Source organism: Sus scrofa, chromosome 7 (genome assembly GCF_054392235.1).
Source record: "Sus scrofa isolate SSC_HxYL_T2T_F1_AM1 chromosome 7, Sscrofa_HxYL_maternal_Yorkshire_Landrace_v2.0, whole genome shotgun sequence".
Taxonomy (NCBI): domain Eukaryota; kingdom Metazoa; phylum Chordata; class Mammalia; order Artiodactyla; family Suidae; genus Sus; species Sus scrofa.
This window is the reverse complement of record NC_139389.1, coordinates 64,618,554-64,635,280: the sequence shown is the minus strand read 5'-3', so window position 1 is coordinate 64,635,280 and position 16,727 is coordinate 64,618,554. Positions and strand designations below refer to the sequence as shown.

Sequence of the window (16,727 nt, the reverse complement as noted above, 5' to 3'; positions counted from 1 at the left end):
GCCAACCCCAGTCAGGTCCTGCCCCAGTGGGCAGAAGAGGGGACTGATCAACCAACCCCTGAGGGAGACTCTCCCAGTTGGAAGCTGTGCCTGACCAGAGCAGCAGTCTTAGTGCTCCAGATTGGAAGCAGAGGAACCTCTTGCTTGGGTGGAGCAACTGTCAGGTGTAGCCGATTGAAAGTTGTGCTTGATCGAGCTACTAGTTAGGGACTCCCAGGGAGTGGGAGGCATTGTGATAACCTCTGAGTGTGTGTGAGAGTGAATGAGCAGCCTGATTCGCTTGCACTTCAGGTTCGAGTTTGTGGCTCCATGGTCTTAGTGGCTACGGAGTCCGAGTGGGTCTTAACCTGCAGTTCCATGGTGACCTCATATGGCTTATGGTTGTAGTGGACTCTGAGGGTTCTCTTCCCTCCCTGCGAGTCCAATCCAAGTTTGGGGCTTATATGAACCAGCCAATTGCTAAGAGGCACCTAAACTCGTGAGAGGGGGGTGGTCAGGCAGACATCTGAATGGCCACCTTCTGAGAAGGGGGCACCCTGCCTTGTTTTGTCTGCGACACCGGCACAGGGCGGCCACATGGGGTGGGCCCTAACCCAGAAGCCCACGAGCCAGAGATCCCTGTGCTTCCGCCATTTTGGGCCATAAATTCCTCCAAGATGATCTAATTTGACCTTGCCCCTGGGCCTCCAGGAACTCCTGGCCCAGATTCTAAACCAGCCATGGGACTGCCCATTTTGTCAGTTCATGGAGGCCCAGGATCTGAGTCAGGGAGACAAGCCTGTCATTCCTGGCTTGTGCGGAAACCGCAAAATCCGTGGCAACAGAAGGAGACAAACAGCAACTCGGAGATGTGGAAAAGCAAGGTTTATTCAGCACCGGTGCGGGCTCAGAGGAGTCACCTCCAGAGTCTGAGCACCAGGTCTTTGTTCTCAGTAACTTTTATACACTACAAGGTCTTGATTTTGCCATGTAAGCATCCCGGACCTCCCCCACCCCCAAGCAGACAGTGTTCCTCCCTAAGAAACTGAGCAAGCAAGGTTACAGAAGCAGAACTGATAAGCAATGCTGGGTACCTAATTAGCAGGGCTGCTGGCTTGGACAGAGAGCACACAGTTGTTACATTATTACAAGAAGGGTGGCATAGTGATGAGCACAGCTGGAAAGGCTTGCAGCTGCCTTCTTAGCCAAGGGGGGGTTGTTCTTTAGTTAAAACTCCATTTCATTCCCCCCTCTTGATGTTCAGGGTGCATCTGCACCCTTTAGAGATCATCATCAGTCATAACCCTTTGGTAGCCTCTAATAAGTAGCAGGTGGGAGGCTGTTTTTCTTTCAACCATGGTTCTTATAAAACCTTTTATAATACTTAGCAGGAGAGGTACAAGGCAGGGAACAAGTAGGCACCCTGCGAGTATAACCATGACTATTCCGACCATTGTCTTAATTCCTCCCAACCAAGAGAACCATTTACCAAAGAGACTGTCTGCATCCCATCCTTTCCAAGTTTGTACAGGTACATGGGCTAGTTTAGTCATGCGGTCAGCAATTTCTTCTACCACCTTTCCGGTGTCATCTATTTGTAGACAGCAATTACTTAAGTTAAATTTTCCACAAACCCCTCCTTCAGAAGCAAGTAAATAATCCAAGGCCAAGCGATTTTGGTAGATTGCACTGCGCATTTTAGTTTGTTGTTGGGCCAATATAGTCAAGGCCCTTGCAGTGTCATTTGTTATAAGTTCCAAAACTGCCTGTAGTCTGATGATGCAGTTCAGCATATAGACAGGGGTGCGATATCCCCAAGAGCCATCCTCTGCCCAGGTGGCAGGTCCATAATATTCAATTATCCGTTCTGGGGGCCATTCATCATCTTTCCAGTCTCCAATTTGGAGAGCCCTCCAGTCTCTCTGGGCACCCTGTGCCCTATATATAGGAACTCCCAGTTGCTCCCCTAGTGACAGCGGGAGCAGGAAGAAGGAAGGTCTGATTGTTCCCAGTACACATGCCCCAGCCCAATTTGGGAGGGAGTATGGAATAGGCCATTTTTTCCACAAATCCAATATAATCCCTTTGGTGCCCACCACTGGATGTTAGTACTGATATCTTCCCATGCTTGTCGAAGGAGGGAAAAGTTAGACAAGGGATTAGGCTTGGGCTCTGAGCGATTGGAGGATGACCACCACTGAGTCTTTTGGGCAGTCAGATTATAATACCTCAGGCCTAAACATGTTAGGCTTCCAACTGAAACATTAAGCCGTCCTCCCCACCTCGCAAGACAATTTCTCCCAATAATAGCAGTTTTGAGGAGCCATACCCCATCGGAGATTTGGGGGTATGCAGTCTCATTATGAGGCTCTAATGGGTCCAGTTCTCTGGCTTGCCAAGGCCAGTGGTCTCCTGTGTTTGTTCCCCAGCATTCATAACAAGAGGAGACCTTGAGAGTTTGTGCAATAGTTTCTGCCAGGGCTAAGAACAAGTTCTTAGTTGTGGCTGGAATGGGAGGTGGGGTGTTTCTTATCTCTTCATAAAAGGAATGAAAGACGCTGTGAGAGGCAGGTTGGAGTGCAAACGTGATTCCCTGGAAATGTAGCACAGTTCCAGGGTCAAGGCCTCTTCCATCAATGCAAATGCTTATTTTGAAACCCTCCTTCCATTTGGGCTCACAGGCAGCCGATTCCTCAAGCTTCAGCCGTGCGTTGACTGACCAGCTTCCGGTGTGGTCAGAGCAGGGCTTTGAGATCGTCGTCTCCTCACCTGATCGTCGTCAGGTGAAGAGGTCTCTCCGGATCGAGGGCAGTCTCCCACTCTCCATGGTCGTCAGCTGGGCCAGCTGGTTTAACTCTGGAATGATGGATCCAAGCATCTATTCCTGTTACTTTAAGAGCAGTGGGGGTGGTTAGAATTACAGTATAGGGGCCCTTCCATACCGGCCTCAAGGGCTCCTTTTTCCCGTCCTTTATCCACACCTGGTCCCCCGGCTTGTGGGGGTGTACTGTTATACCTAAGGACACAGGTATTCTGTCTGTGACCCATTTACGTATCCGAGAAATAGTGAGCCCCAGTCCTTGTAATTGTTTGTGTAATTCCCAGTCTCCCAACTCCCTGGTGTTTCCTTTTAAACTGATTAGTGGAGGTGGCCTTCCATATAAGATTTCAAATGGCGAGAATCCTATTCCCGCTCGGGGTGAGCATCTCACTTTTAAGAGGGCCACCGGCAACATGTCTATCCAGGGCAAGCCAGTTTCCTGACATAACTTTGCCAGGGTCTGTTTAAGGGTTCGGTTCATGCGTTCTACTTTCCCTGAACTTTGAGGGCGATAATCTGAATGTAGTTTCCATCGGATCTGTAAAGCTTTTGCCACCTGTTGTACTATTTCGGCCACAAATGCTGGTCCATTATCTGACCCGATGGTCAGAGGCATTCCATATCTGGGAATAATGTCTCTCAGGAGTGCCTTGGTTACTTCCCTTGCCTTTTCAGTTCGGGTAGGGAAGGCCTCTACCCATCCTGGAGAAAGTACAGATAAAAACTAGTAAATATTTGTCCCCCTTACTAGGGGTGACCTCAGTAAAGTCCACTTCCATATTCTCAAATGGGGACAGTCCGCAGTGCTGTGCCCCAGCTGGTCTGTGGGGCCACTGGCGGGCATTATTCTGTAAACAGGTTATGCGTCTTTGGGAGACAGAGGAGCAGAGTGCAGGAAGATGAGCAATGAGATGGTACCAGCCTGGTAAGGTCTCTAAGGCAGTTTTTCCCATGTGGGTTAGCTCATGTTCTTGGTGGACTAGTTTGTAGGCCAGCTGTTCTGGAATGTAAACTCGGTGGTCCCGTGTGACCCACCATCCCGTTTTAGTTTTAGTTCCTCCTTCCTCCCTTATCCATTTTTCTTCCTCTGGAGAATATTTGGGGACAGCTGGCACTTCTGGGGCCCGCAAGACCTTAGGTTTGTCTGGCTGTTGTCCCCGAGCTGCCTGTCTGGCAGCTGCATCAGTACTATGGTTTCCTTTTGTCACTGGGTCATCCCCTTTTGGTGGCCTTTACAGTGGATAACTGCAACTTCTTTAGGTTCCCATACTGCCTCTAGGAGCTTTAAGATTTCAGCCTGGTTTTTAATTCCTTTTCCTTCAGCAGTGAGGAGCCCTCTTTCTTTATATAAGGCTCCATGGACATGTAAAGTTGCAAAGGCATATCGTGAGTCGGTATAAATATTAACTCGCTGGTCTTGGCTGAGTTCCAGTGCTCTGATTAAGGCACATAATTCTGCTCTCCGTGCTGACCAGCCTTGAGGAAGCACCTCTGCTTCTATCACTTTTAAATCAGATACCACAGCATATCCTGCCATCCTTTTTCCATCCTCCATAAAGCTGCTGCCATCGGTATATAAAACCAAGTCAGGATTTTGGAGTGGTTTATCAGTCAAGTCAGGCCTGCTGGAAAACACCTCATCTAGTACCTCCGGGCAGTTATGGTCTGGGGGCCCCGCTTCATCTGGCAGAAAAGTGGCTGGGTTCAGAGTTCGTACAACCTCTAATTTTACCCTTGGATTTTCACATAGTAACCCTTGATATTGAGTCATTCGTGCATGCATGAGCCAATGGTGGCCGCTGGTATCCATTAGGGTTACAACTGAGTGTGGGACTTTAACATTGAGATTTTGTCCCAGGGTCAACTTGTCAGCCTCTCTTACCAACAAGGTGGTAGCTGCCAGCGATCGGAGGCAGAGAGGCCATCCGGCAGCAACTGAGTCAATTTGTTTAGACAGATATGCCACTGGCCTCTGCCAAGGCCCAAATTCTTGAGTTAAGACTCCCAAAGCCATCCCATTTTTCTCATGAACAAAAAGGTTAAATTCTCTGGTTACGTCAGGAAGTCCCAAGGCTGGAGCCTCAGTGAGTTTAGTTTTGAGTGTCTGAAACGCTGTCTCCTGGCTTGGTCCCCATTCAAGGGGAGCCTTTTCTTCCCCTTTTAGAGCCTCATACAGAGGCCTGGCCAGGTCTGAAAACCCGGGGATCCATATCCGGCAGAATCCTGCTGCCCCTAGGAACTCACGAACCTTCAGGCGGGTGGTAGGGACAGGAATGGCACAAACTGCCTGCTTTCTTTCAGTCCCCAGCATTTGTTGGCCCTGCATGATGTTGAAGGCCAGATATTTGACTTGTTTTTTGCAGATTTGTGCCTTTTTCTTTGATACCCGATACCCTGCCTCCATCAGTAGGGAAAGGAGAGCTCTTGTTCCCTCTAGGCACTGAGCCTCCGTGGTGCCAGCTAGTAAGAGGTCGTCAACATACTGTAGCAAAACACAGCCCAGTTTTTGTCCAGGAAATTCAGCCAGGTCAGCAGCTAAGGCGCCGCTAAAAAGAGTGGGAGAGTTTTTGAACCCTTGTGGGAGTCTAGTCCAGGTGAGCTGTTCCTTTGTCCCTGTATGTGGATTTTCCCATTCAAAAGCAAACAAGGGCTGACTGGCAGGTGCCACCCGGAGGCAGAAAAAAGCGTCTTTTAAGTCCAGGCAAGTAAACCACTCAGCAGTGGAGGGGATCAGCCCTAGCAGGGTATATGGGTTAGGGACGGACGGGTGTAATGTGACTGTTGTTTTATTTATGGCTCTCAAGTCCTGTACAGGGCGGTAGTCCTGTGTTCCTGGTTTTTTCACAGGCAGTAAAGGGGTGTTCCAAGGGGACTGACATTTTATTAATAGTCCGTGCTGAAGCAGCCTATCCAGGTGAACCTGGATTCCCAGTCGAGCTTCTCTGGGAATTGAGTATTGCCGTAGCTTTACTGATTGAGCTCCGGGTTTTAGATCAATTAAGACAGGAGCGTGGCATTTTGCCAGTCCTGGTGGGTTTCCTTCAGCCCAAACCAATGGGCATTTAGTCTCTAGTTCTGGGGAATGGTCCCCATTTTAGCCAGCAGGTCTCTTCCCATCAGGGGGACTGGGCAGTCAGGCAGGTAAAGAAATTCATGTATTACTTCATGGCCTCCTAACCGACATCGTCGAGGACCGCAGAAGGGCCTGTGGGTTTGGTTACCTGTGGCCCCAACAATGGTGGTTTCTTTCCCCGAGAGGGGAGCCACAGGTTGTGTAACCACAGAAAGTTCGGCACCTGTGTCAACCATAAAGTCTATGGGGTGGCCCCCTACTTGAATTCTGACCATAGGCTCTCAGGGGCCCAGTTGGAGAGAGCCTGGTCCCCCCTAATCAGACTCAGCTAGGCCGATCAGGTTGGTGCTGACTGGCTCAGATCAGTACTGGCTAGGTGGGGCCTTGGTCTTTTTCTCAGGACGGTTGGGGCATTCATTTTTCCAATGTCCCTTTTCTTTGTAGTAAGCGCATTGGTCATGTTTCAGGGGACTCATTTTCCCTGGCCTTGTGCCTTGTCCCCTACAGGGTGGTCCCACTGGGGGCACCGGTTTTGACAGGGTGGCTGCCAGAAGAGTCACTTTTTGTTTCATTCTCTTTTCTGCATCAGAGCGGGCCACATGGTCTCGGTTAATAAAAACCTTGTTGGCTATTTCCAACAGTTTAGTGGCATTCTCTCCTGCAAAGCCTTCTAATTTCTGTAGCTTTTTATGGCAGTCTGATTGGGCTTGTCCCACAAAGGTAGCATTTATCATCCGTTGGTTCTCAGGGGCCTTGGGATCAAAAGGGGTGTAGGTTTGGAAAGCCTCACATAGTCTCTCATAGAATTTGGCTGGGCTTTCATTCGGCTCTCGTAGTATCTCACTGATCTTAGCTATATTAGTGGGCCTTTTAGCCCAAGCTTTTGCCCCCTGTAGGAAGGCCTGCCGGTACCTCTCTAGGTTACGTTTCCCTTCTTTTTTTTTTATTTTATTTTTTTATTTTCCCACTGTACAGCAAGGGGGTCAGGTTAACCTTACATGTATACATTACAATTACATTTTTTCCCCCACCCTTTCTGCTCTTGCAACATGAGTATCTAGACAAAGTTCTCAATGCTATTCAGCAGGATCTCCTTGTAAATCTATTCTAAGTTGTATCTGATAAGCCCAAGCTCCCAATCCCTCCCACTCCCTCCCCCCCCATCAGGCAGCCACAAGTCTCTTCTCCAAGTCCATGATTTTCTTTTCTGAGATGTTCATTTGTGCTGGATATTAGATTCCAGTTATAAGTGATATCATATGGTATTTGTCTTTGTCTTTCTGGCTCATTTCACTCAGGATGAGAGTCTCTAGTTCCATCCATGTTGCTGCAAATGGCATTATGTCATTCCTTTTTATGGCTGAGTAGTATTCCATTGTATATATATACCACCTCTTCTGAATCCAATCATCTGTCGATGGACATTTGGGTTGTTCCCATGACCTGGCTCTTGTGAATAGTGCTGCAATGAACATGCGGGTGCACGTGTCTCTTTTAAGTAGAGTTTCGTCCGGATATACGCCCAAGAGTGGGATTGCGGGGTCATATGGAACTTCTATGTATAGATTTCTAAGGTATCTCCAAACTGTTCTCCACAGTGGCTGTACCAGTTTACATTCCTACCAACAGTGCAGGAGGGTTCCCTTTTCTCCACAACCCCTCCAGCACTTGTTATTTGTGGACTTATGAATGATGGCCATTCTGACTGGTGTGAGGTGGTATCTCATGGTAGTTTTGATTTGCATTTCTCTCATGATCAGCGATGTTGAGCATTTTTTCATGTGTTTGCTGGCCATCTGTATATCTTCTTTGGAGAAATGTCTATTCAGGTCTTTTGCCCATTTTTCCATTGATTGATTGGCTTTTTTGCTGTTGGGTTGTATAAGTTGTTTATATATTCTAGAGACTAAGCCCTTGTCGGTTGCATCATTTGAAACTATTTTCTCCCATTCTGTAAGTTGTCTTCTGGGTTTCCTTTGCTGTGCAAAAGCTTTTCAGTTTGATGAGGTCCCATGGGTTTATTTTTGCTCTAATTTCTATTGCTTTGGGAGACTGCCCTGAGAAAATATTCATGATGTTGATGTCAGAGAGTGTTTTGCCTATGTTTTCTTCTAGGAGTTTGATGGTGTCCTGTCGTATATTTAAGTCTTTCAGCCATTTGGAGTTTATTTTTGTGCATGGTGTGAGGGTGTGTTCTAGCTTCATTGCTTTGCATGCAGCTGTCCAGGTTTCCCAGCAATGCTTGCTGAATAGACTTTCCTTTTCCCATTTTATGTTCTTGCCTCCCTTGTCAAAGATGAATTGACCATAGGTGTCAGGGTTTATTTCCGGATTCTCTATTCTGTTCCATTGGTCTGTCTGTCTGTTTTGATAACCAGTACCACAGTTTTGATGACTGTGGCTTTGTAGTATTTCTTGAAGTCTGGGAGAGTGATGCCTCCTGCTTGGTTTTTGTTTCTCAGGATTGCTTTGGCGATTCTGGGTCTTTTGTGGTTCCATGTAAATGTTTGGATTGTTTGTTCTAGTTCTGTGGAAAATGTCATGGGTCATTTGATAGGGATTGCATTGAATCTGTAGATTGCTTTGGGTAGTATGGCCATTTTCACAATATTGATTTTCCCAATCCAGGAACATGGAATATCTTTCCATTTCTTTACATCTTCTTTGATTTCTTTGATGAAAGTTTTATAGTTCTCGGCATATAGGTCCTTTACCTCCTTGGTCAGGTGTATTCCGAGGTATTTGATTTTGTGAGGTGCAATTTTAAAAGGTATCGTATTTTTGTATTCCTTTTCTAATGTTTCATTGCTGGTATACAGAAATGCAACTGACTTCTGAATGTTCATCTTATAGCCTGCTACTTTGCTGAATTTATTAATCGGTTCAAGTAGTTTTGGGGTTGAGTCCTTCGGGTTTTCTATGGAGAGTATCATGTCATCTGCATACAGTGACAGTTTGATCTCTTCTCTTCCTATATGGATGCCTTTTATTTCTTTTGTCTGTCTAATTGCTGTGGCTAGGACTTCCAAAACGATGTTGAAGAGCAGTGGTGAGAGTGGGCATCCCTGTCTTGTTCCAGATTTGAGTGAGAAGGCTTTCAGTTCTTCCCCATTGAGTATTATATTTGCTGTGGGTTTGCCATAAATGGCTTTATGTTCAGGAATGTTCCCTCTATACCCACTTTGGCGAGGGTCTTGATCATGAATGGATGTTGGACTTTGTCAAATGCTTTTTCTGCATCTATTGAGATGATCCTATGATTTTTGACTTTTTTTTGTTAATGTGGTGTATGATGCTGATTGATTTGCGTATGTTGAACCATCCTTGTGAACCTGGGATGAACCCAACCTCGTCATTGTGTATAATTTTTTTGATATGTTGTTGGATTCGGTTGGCTAAGATTTTGTTGAGAATTTTTGCATCTATATTCATCAATGATATTGGGCGATAGTTTTCTTTTTTGGTGGTATCTCTGGTTTTGGAATGAGGGTGATGGTGGCCTCATAGAATGTCTTTGGGAGTGTTCCTTCTTCTTCAAGATTTTGAAAGAGCTTAAGGAGGATGGGCACCAATTCCTCTTTATATGTTTGGTAGAATTCGCCTGTGAAGCCATCTGGTCCTGGACTTTTATTTGTAGGGAGTGTTTTTATGACCTCTTCAATTTCATTTCTAGTGATCGGTCTGTTCAGTTGGTCTGTTTCTGCTTGATTCAGTTTTGGCAGGCTGTAAGATTCTAGAAAAGTGTCCATTTCTTCCAGATTGTCCAACTTGTTGCCATATAGTTGTTCATAGTATTCTCTTATGGTTTTTTGTATTTCTGCTGTATCCGTTGTGATTTCTCCTTTTTCATTTATAATTGTGGTTATTTGGGTTCTTTCTCTCCTCTTTTTAGTGAGTCTGGCCAGGGGTTCGTCAATTTTGTTCACCTTTTCAGAGAACCAGCTCTTGGTTTTATTAATTTTCTCTATTGTTTTTTGAGTCTCTATTTTATTGATTTCTTCTTTGATCTTTATAATTTCCTTCCTTCTGCTGACTTTAGGACTTTTTTGTTCTTTTTCTAATTCATTTAGGTGGAGGGTTAAGTTGTCAATTTGGGATCTTTCTTCTTTTTTGAGAAAGGCCTGTATTGCTATAAATTTCCCTCTGAGCCCTGCTTTCGCAGCCTCCCATAGATTTTGAGAGGTTGTGTCTTCATTATCATTTGTTTCAAGGTAGTTTTTAATGTCCTTCTTGATTTCCTCATTGACCTATTGGTTTTTTAGTAGCATGTTGTTTAGTCTCCATGGAGTAGGTTTTTTCTCTTTCCTTTTCCCATGGTTGGTTTCTAATTTCATGGCATTGTGGTCAGAGAAGATACTTGAGATAATTTCTATGCTCCTAAATTTGTTGAGGTTAGCTTTGTGTCCCAATATGTGGTCGATTCTTGAGAATGTTCCATGAGCATTTGAGAAGAATGTGTATTCTGCTTTTTTTGGATGTAGTGTCCTGAAGATATCAATTAAGTCTAACTTTTCTATTGTTTCCTTTAGGATCTCTGTTGCTTCATTAGTTTTCTGTCTAGAGGATCTGTCCATTGATGTGAGGGGGTATTAAGGTCTGCTACTATGATTGTATTCTCATCAATATCTCCCTTTATGTCTGTTAATATTTGTTGTATGTATCTGGGTGCTCCTGTATTTGGGGCATGTATGTTGACGATAGTAACATCCTCTCCTTGGATGGATCCCTTAGTCATTAAGTAGTGTCCTTCTTTGTCTTTCTTTATGTCTTTTGTTTTAAAGTCTATTTTGTCTGATATGAGCGTTGCGACTCCTGCTTTTCTGTCATGTCTATTGGCGTGAAATATTTTTCCCCACCCTTTCACTTTCAATCTATATGTATCTTTTGTCCTAAGGTGAGTTTCTTGTAGGCAGCATATTGAAGGTTTTTGCCTTTTTATCCACTCAGCCACTCTGTGTCTTTTGATTGGGGCATTCAGTCCATTGACATTTAAGGTGATAATTGATAGATGATTATTTATTGCCATTTTAACCTCGTGTTCCAGGTGATTCTATGGTGCTCCATTCTTCCTTTCTTTCTTTTCTTTTCTTTTTTTTTTTTTGGTTGGATGGTCTACTGTTATTATCTGCTTGAGGGTATTTTTCTTTCATTTTTTGCCAATGCAATATTTGGTTTTGGCTTGTGGTTGCCCTGTTTTTTAAGTATGCTAACCCCTTCCTATAATTGTGTGTTTTAGCCTGATGGTCCTGTAGGTTCAAACACTTCATTACTATATTAAAATTAAGAAGAGAAACATACAAACAAACAAAAAGGGTGTATTTATTTCCTAACATCCCTTGCCCACATTTTATGGTTTTGATGACTCTTTTTTATTTTTTTCTTTTTAATTTTATTTTGTTTGAAGCATGTTCATGATTAAATCTGTATGCTGGCTTATTTGAGTGACTGCTCTCTCATTGCAGTTCCTCAGTCCTAGTTCTTCCTCTTCTTCTTCTTCTTTTTTCTTTTCTTTTTTCTTCCCTTTCCTTCCTTTCTTTTTGGTTTAGAGAAGCCCTTTCAATATTTCCTTTAACCTGGGTTTTGTGTTGCTGTATTCTTTAAGTTTTTGTTTGTTGGGAAAATTTTTTATTTCCCCTTCTATTTTAAATGATATTCTTGCTGGATAGAGTATTCTAGGTTGCATATTTTTTCCTTTGAGCACTTTAAATATCTCTTGCTTTCCCTCCTGGCCTGTAGTGTTTCTGTAGAGAAATCAGCTGATATTCTTATGGGGGTTCCCTTGTAGGTAACATTCTGTTTTTCTCTTGCTGCTTTAAGGAGCCTCTCTTTATCACTAACTTTTGCCATTTTTATTATGATGTGTTTGTTGTGGGTCTATTTGGGTTGTTTGTTTGGTGCCCTCTGTGCTTCTTGTATCTTGAACTCAGTATCCTTTAGATTTGGGAAGTTTCCAGCGATAATTTCTTCAAATATATTTTCCATCCCCTTTTCTTTTTCTACTCCTTCTGGAATTCCTATTATGCGTAGATTGGCCTGCTTTATATTATCCCATAGGTCTCTTATATTGCTTTCCAGTTTTTTGTTTCGGTTTTCTGTCCTTTGACCAGATTGAGTGATTTCCATTATTCTATCTTCCATATCACTGATTCATTCTTCTGCATTATTCATTCTGGTTTTTACTGCCCCTAGTTCAGTTTGCATCTCTGCAAATGAATGTTCTAGTTTTTCTTGGCTCCTCCTTATATTTTCTAGTTCCTTTCTGAGGGTATCTGCATTACTGTTCATATCTTCTCTTAATTCCTTCAGTATTTTCACTATTTCTCTTTTGAACTCCAGGTCTGTCTGACTGCAGAGATCTGTTTCATTGTTGACTGTTTTAGGTGAGTTCTCCTGTTGGTTTGACTGGGGGTGGTTTCTCAGCTTCTTCATCTTGCTTGTTGTTTTCTTTCTCCTGAGGGAGTTGTACTCTCCGTTATCGGGCAGTGTTTGCCTTGTCACTGCCGTGGAATATTTCCTGAGGGCTGGCGTTGTTGTTCAATCTTTTTTGAGGCAGTGTGGCCTTTCTGGAGTGTTGATGGGGCTAACAGTGTTTCTTTGAAGCAAAGGAGGACTTCCTGAGGGCAGACAGGACTGGGAGGTCCACACCACGATGGTAGCAGATTTCACTTGGTCACACAGAGCTTGCTCTGGTGTTTTTAGGCTGTGGGGTTCTTGCAGGGGTTGGCGGTGTTGGGCAGCTGTTCCTCAGGAGTGCAGCACCCCCTGGGGGCTGGAGCAGCTATCTGGGTCACTGAGAACCCAAGAGGCTCTTCCCTAGGGCAGCCCAACTCAGAAGGACGGCCTGAGAATGTAGGCGGATCTTTTCACAGTCTGGCAGAGCTTGTTGAAGCTTTTCTGGGCTGCAGGGGCTCTTCCAGGGGGCTGGTGGTGCTGAGCAGCTATTCCGTGGGAGTGGGGCACCCCCTGGGGGCTTGGGTGGGTAGCAGGGCTGCTGGAAACCCAAGAGGCTCCTCCCCAGGGCAGCCCAACTCAGAAAGACCATCTGAGATCTTTTCCCAGCTCGGCCGAGCTTGTTGCAGCTTTTCTGGGCTGCAGGGGGTCCTGCCTGGAGCTGGCAGTCCTATGCAGCTGATCCACTAGGGCACCCCCTGGAGGCTTGGGCGGGTAGCAGGGCTGTTGGAAACTGAAGAGGCTCCTCCCCAGGGCAGCCCGACTCAGAAAAACCATCCGAGAATTAGGCAGATCTATTCACTGCCTGGCTAAGCTTGTTCTAGCTTTTCTGGGCTGCAGGCCTTTTCTCGGGGGCTGGTGGTGTTTGGTGCTGCTCTGCGGAAGTGTAGCCCCTCCAAAGGGCAAGCAGGCCTGTGCAGGGACAGCCCCTGTGGTGGTAGGCTTCAGGCAATTGTTGAGGCCAGCCCTCCTGGATGGCAGGCAGCCCCAGGTTTGGCGAGAGCGTAGCGGGTGGTGGGGGTGGGGGGAGGGGATGCACTGGGAAGCAGAGTTTTCAGCTAGCTAGCGGGCCTGTAAGCTTGCTGTGGCATGGGGGGCATTCTATGGGGACCCACCCCTTCTTCTCTCCCCTCCCCAGCTCGGGTGCAGACCAGGCTCTTCTCCTAGGTTCCCTCTGATGTGGCTTTCCACTTCCCCGCCCCTAGAGTATTGCTCCCTTCCTCTGCGACAGCTTTGTTTTCTAGTCTCCCAGGCAGTCTCTGCCCTGTCAAATGGTTTCTAGACCTCTCAGGCAGTTTCCGCTCCACCCCGCCCCCCCAGCCCGGGGACTAACCTCTGGAGCCTAGGTCTCGGTGCCCAGCCCCCACCCAGGCGTCCCCCGGCCCTTTCTTGGGGACTAACCTCTGGAGCCTAGGTCTCGGTGCCCAGTCCCCACCCAGGCGTCCCCGGCCCTTTCCCGGGGACTAACCTCTGGAGCCGAGGATTCGGTGCCCAGCCCCACCCAGGCGTCTCAATTTTTGGTGACTGTGCCCATAGTTCAGATGGTCCGTTCGGTTCTTGATCAGCTTTTCCGTACTCCAACTTACTGCTACACTCTTCTCTGCATCTGGAGATTGCTCCAGTTCATTTGATCTTTCCCCCATGTAGGTGACTTTCCAGGGTGCGGGATCCCTTTCTGCTCCGCAGTTCCCTTTCGGGAGCGCCCGTCCCGCTCAGATTCACCTTCTCTCACTCTCCTCTTTTCTCCCTTTCTGCCCAGCAATGTCATGAACTTCTTGCCGTTATTGGAGTTTAGGTTCTTCTGCCAGCGATTGGTTGCTGTTCTGTGTGAGTCATTTATTCTGTAGATGTGCTTTTTTTGTTGTGTTTGTGGGAGAGGGCGAGCATGTCCCCCTACTCCTCTGCCTTCTTGTCCTCTCCACGTTTCCCTTCTTCAGTGTCATAGTCCCAGTGGGGGTTTTCTTCTGGGAAGGCTTCCCTCACCCAGTTTGCCAAGTCTGCTCGACCCCCCCCGCATTGGCCTGAAGCCATTTTTGGGCTTCTGTTACAATTCGCCAGCGCTCTTCAGTGTCAAATAGAGTAAAAAGGAGTTGCCAGCAGTCCATCCAGGTGGGACAGTGTGTCTGGAAAATGAATTCTAAGAGATCAATCAGCGCCTGAGGCTTTTCAGAAAATGAGGGAGTATGGTGTTTTCCAGTTGAGGAGATCGGCAGTGGAAAAGGGCTGGTAATAATCAAAACGTCCCCCCTCTTGTATGGTCCCATTGGGGGCGACTTGCTGTGGTTCCTGTGTCTCCCATAAGGGCATTTGTAATGCTGGAGTGGCTGCTCCCTGAGCTGAACGGAGACGCCTGCTCATAGGTTCTGGAGAATCTGGCTGCGGGGGTGATATCGCCTCGGGAACTTCAGAAGCAGAAGGAGGAGGAGAAACAGAAGGCGGTGGGCTATCTGGCATCTGGGGACCTTCGGCTCCTGGAGGTGGGGCCGGCAGCACATAAGGTGGTGGCATAGGGGGCGAGTCCTCAGGTTCCCCTTGATAAATAGGTGGCACCTTCTTTTGAGTCAAGCTTTTCTTCTTGGACTGGGCTACTAGCACCCTACACTGTCCCTGGCCTGTGGTGCAGAACCAAACCCATGGGGCCTCAAATAGGCAATTTCCAACCATTGATCAATATATGGAAATGGGTCTGGGTGTCTAGGGTCTCCTGTTATAACATTAAATACTGCTGCAACTGTGAACACATCTAAGGTCCCTTCCAGAGGCCAGCCAACATCAAAGGAGGGCCACTCTAGGGTACAGAGGGTACACAGTTTTCCAGGACTCAGCTTAACACCATAATCTCTAGAAAATCCTTTCTTAAAATTCTTAACCATACACTCTAAGACAGTGGGCTTGGAAGCCGATTTACCCATTGTGTGAAGTCCCACCCTGTGCCAGTGACGCAAGACAAACAGTGAGGGCAAGGCCTCAGATAACAACCGCTTCGTCCGCCTGACTGCTCCCCCAGAGGAGATATTTCAGGCACCTCTTAGCATAGATGGGACTGTATAAACCCCAACGTCAGGATCCCCCCGAAGAGGGCCACCATAAGCCGTATGAGGGTCGCCGCGGAACTGCAGGTTAGGACTCACTCTGGCTCCGTAGTCCAAAGACGGTGGAGCACGGGCTCTCGTTCTCTCCAGTCACTCTCTCTCTCACACACACACACACACACACACACACACACACCAGGATTGACAAGCCTCCTGATCCCAAGGGAGCAAACCCTGACCTGAGTGACCCTTTGGTCACTGAGAAGTGATCAGTCTCTCCTTCCGCCGTATGGCGTGTCCTGACTTGGGCAGATGTCCCTGGGGCACTCACCAGTCCGACGTCCTGTCCAGGAACCTGTTTCCACTCTCCTGAGTCCGTTCGGGAAGCGGTGTGGGCCAAGGCCACGGCCCGAGTGAGGGTCTGGATCCGGCAAAATGGCCGGTGCGCGCTATCCACCTGTCACCGGGCCGGTGACCGTGGCCTCCCCGGTTCCCCGACAACGGTGGCACAAGAGGCCAGCTCGGTTGTCGGCTTCCCGGCCAACGCACCAAAAATATTGCGGAAACCACAAAAACCTTGGCAACGGAAGGAGACAAACAGCAACTCGGAGATGTGGAAAAGCAAGGTTTATTCAGCACCGGTGCGGGCTCAGAGGAGTCACCTCCAGAGTCTGAGCACCAGGTCTTTGTTCTCAGTAACTTTTATACACTACAAGGTCTTGATTTTGCCATGTAAGCATCCCGGACCTCCCCCATCCCCAAGCAGACAGTGTTCCTCCCTAAGAAACTGAGCAAGCAAGGTTACAGAAGCAGAACTGATAAGCAATGCTGGGTACCTAATTAGCAGGGCTGCTGGCTTGGACAGAGAGCACACAGTTGTTACATTATTACAAGAAGGGTGGCATAGTGATGAGCACAGCTGGAAAGGCTTGCAGCTGCCTTCTTAGCCAAGGGGGGGTTTGTTCTTTTTTTTTTTTTTTTTTTGTCTTTTGTTGTTGCTATTCCTTGGGCTGCTCCCGCGGCATATGGAGGTTCCCAGGCTAGGGGTTGAATCGGAGCCATAGCCACCGGCCTACGCCAGAGCCACAGCAACGCGGAATCCGAGCCGCGTCTGCAACCTACACCACAGCTCACGGCAACGCCGGATCGTTAACCCACTGAGCAAGGGCAGGGACCGAACCTGCAACCTCATGGTTCCTAGTCAGATTCGTTAACCACTGCGCCACGATGGGAACTCCGGGTGTTTGTTCTTTAGTTAAAACTCTACTTCACTCTCGCTGAGATCCCTCCTAGCTCCACGGATAAAAGAGCTGTATTTGTTGCTGTGGTGGATTTGGTAAACATGGTGACTCAAAAAACATCAATGGTCAGA

The 16,727-nt window shown here is 47.1% G+C and overlaps 1 long non-coding RNA gene across 1 annotated transcript; it reads right to left on the bottom strand.

Moving 5' to 3' along the window:
* Positions 1-849: 849 nt before the first annotated feature.
* On the bottom strand, positions 850-16,049 carry LOC146401633 (uncharacterized). Its single transcript, XR_014810509.1, has 2 exons — positions 15,687-16,049; positions 850-2,869 (listed from the first exon to the last, which is right to left on the bottom strand). It is a non-coding gene; the product is annotated as an uncharacterized LOC146401633 (long non-coding RNA).
* Positions 16,050-16,727: the final 678 nt, after the last annotated feature.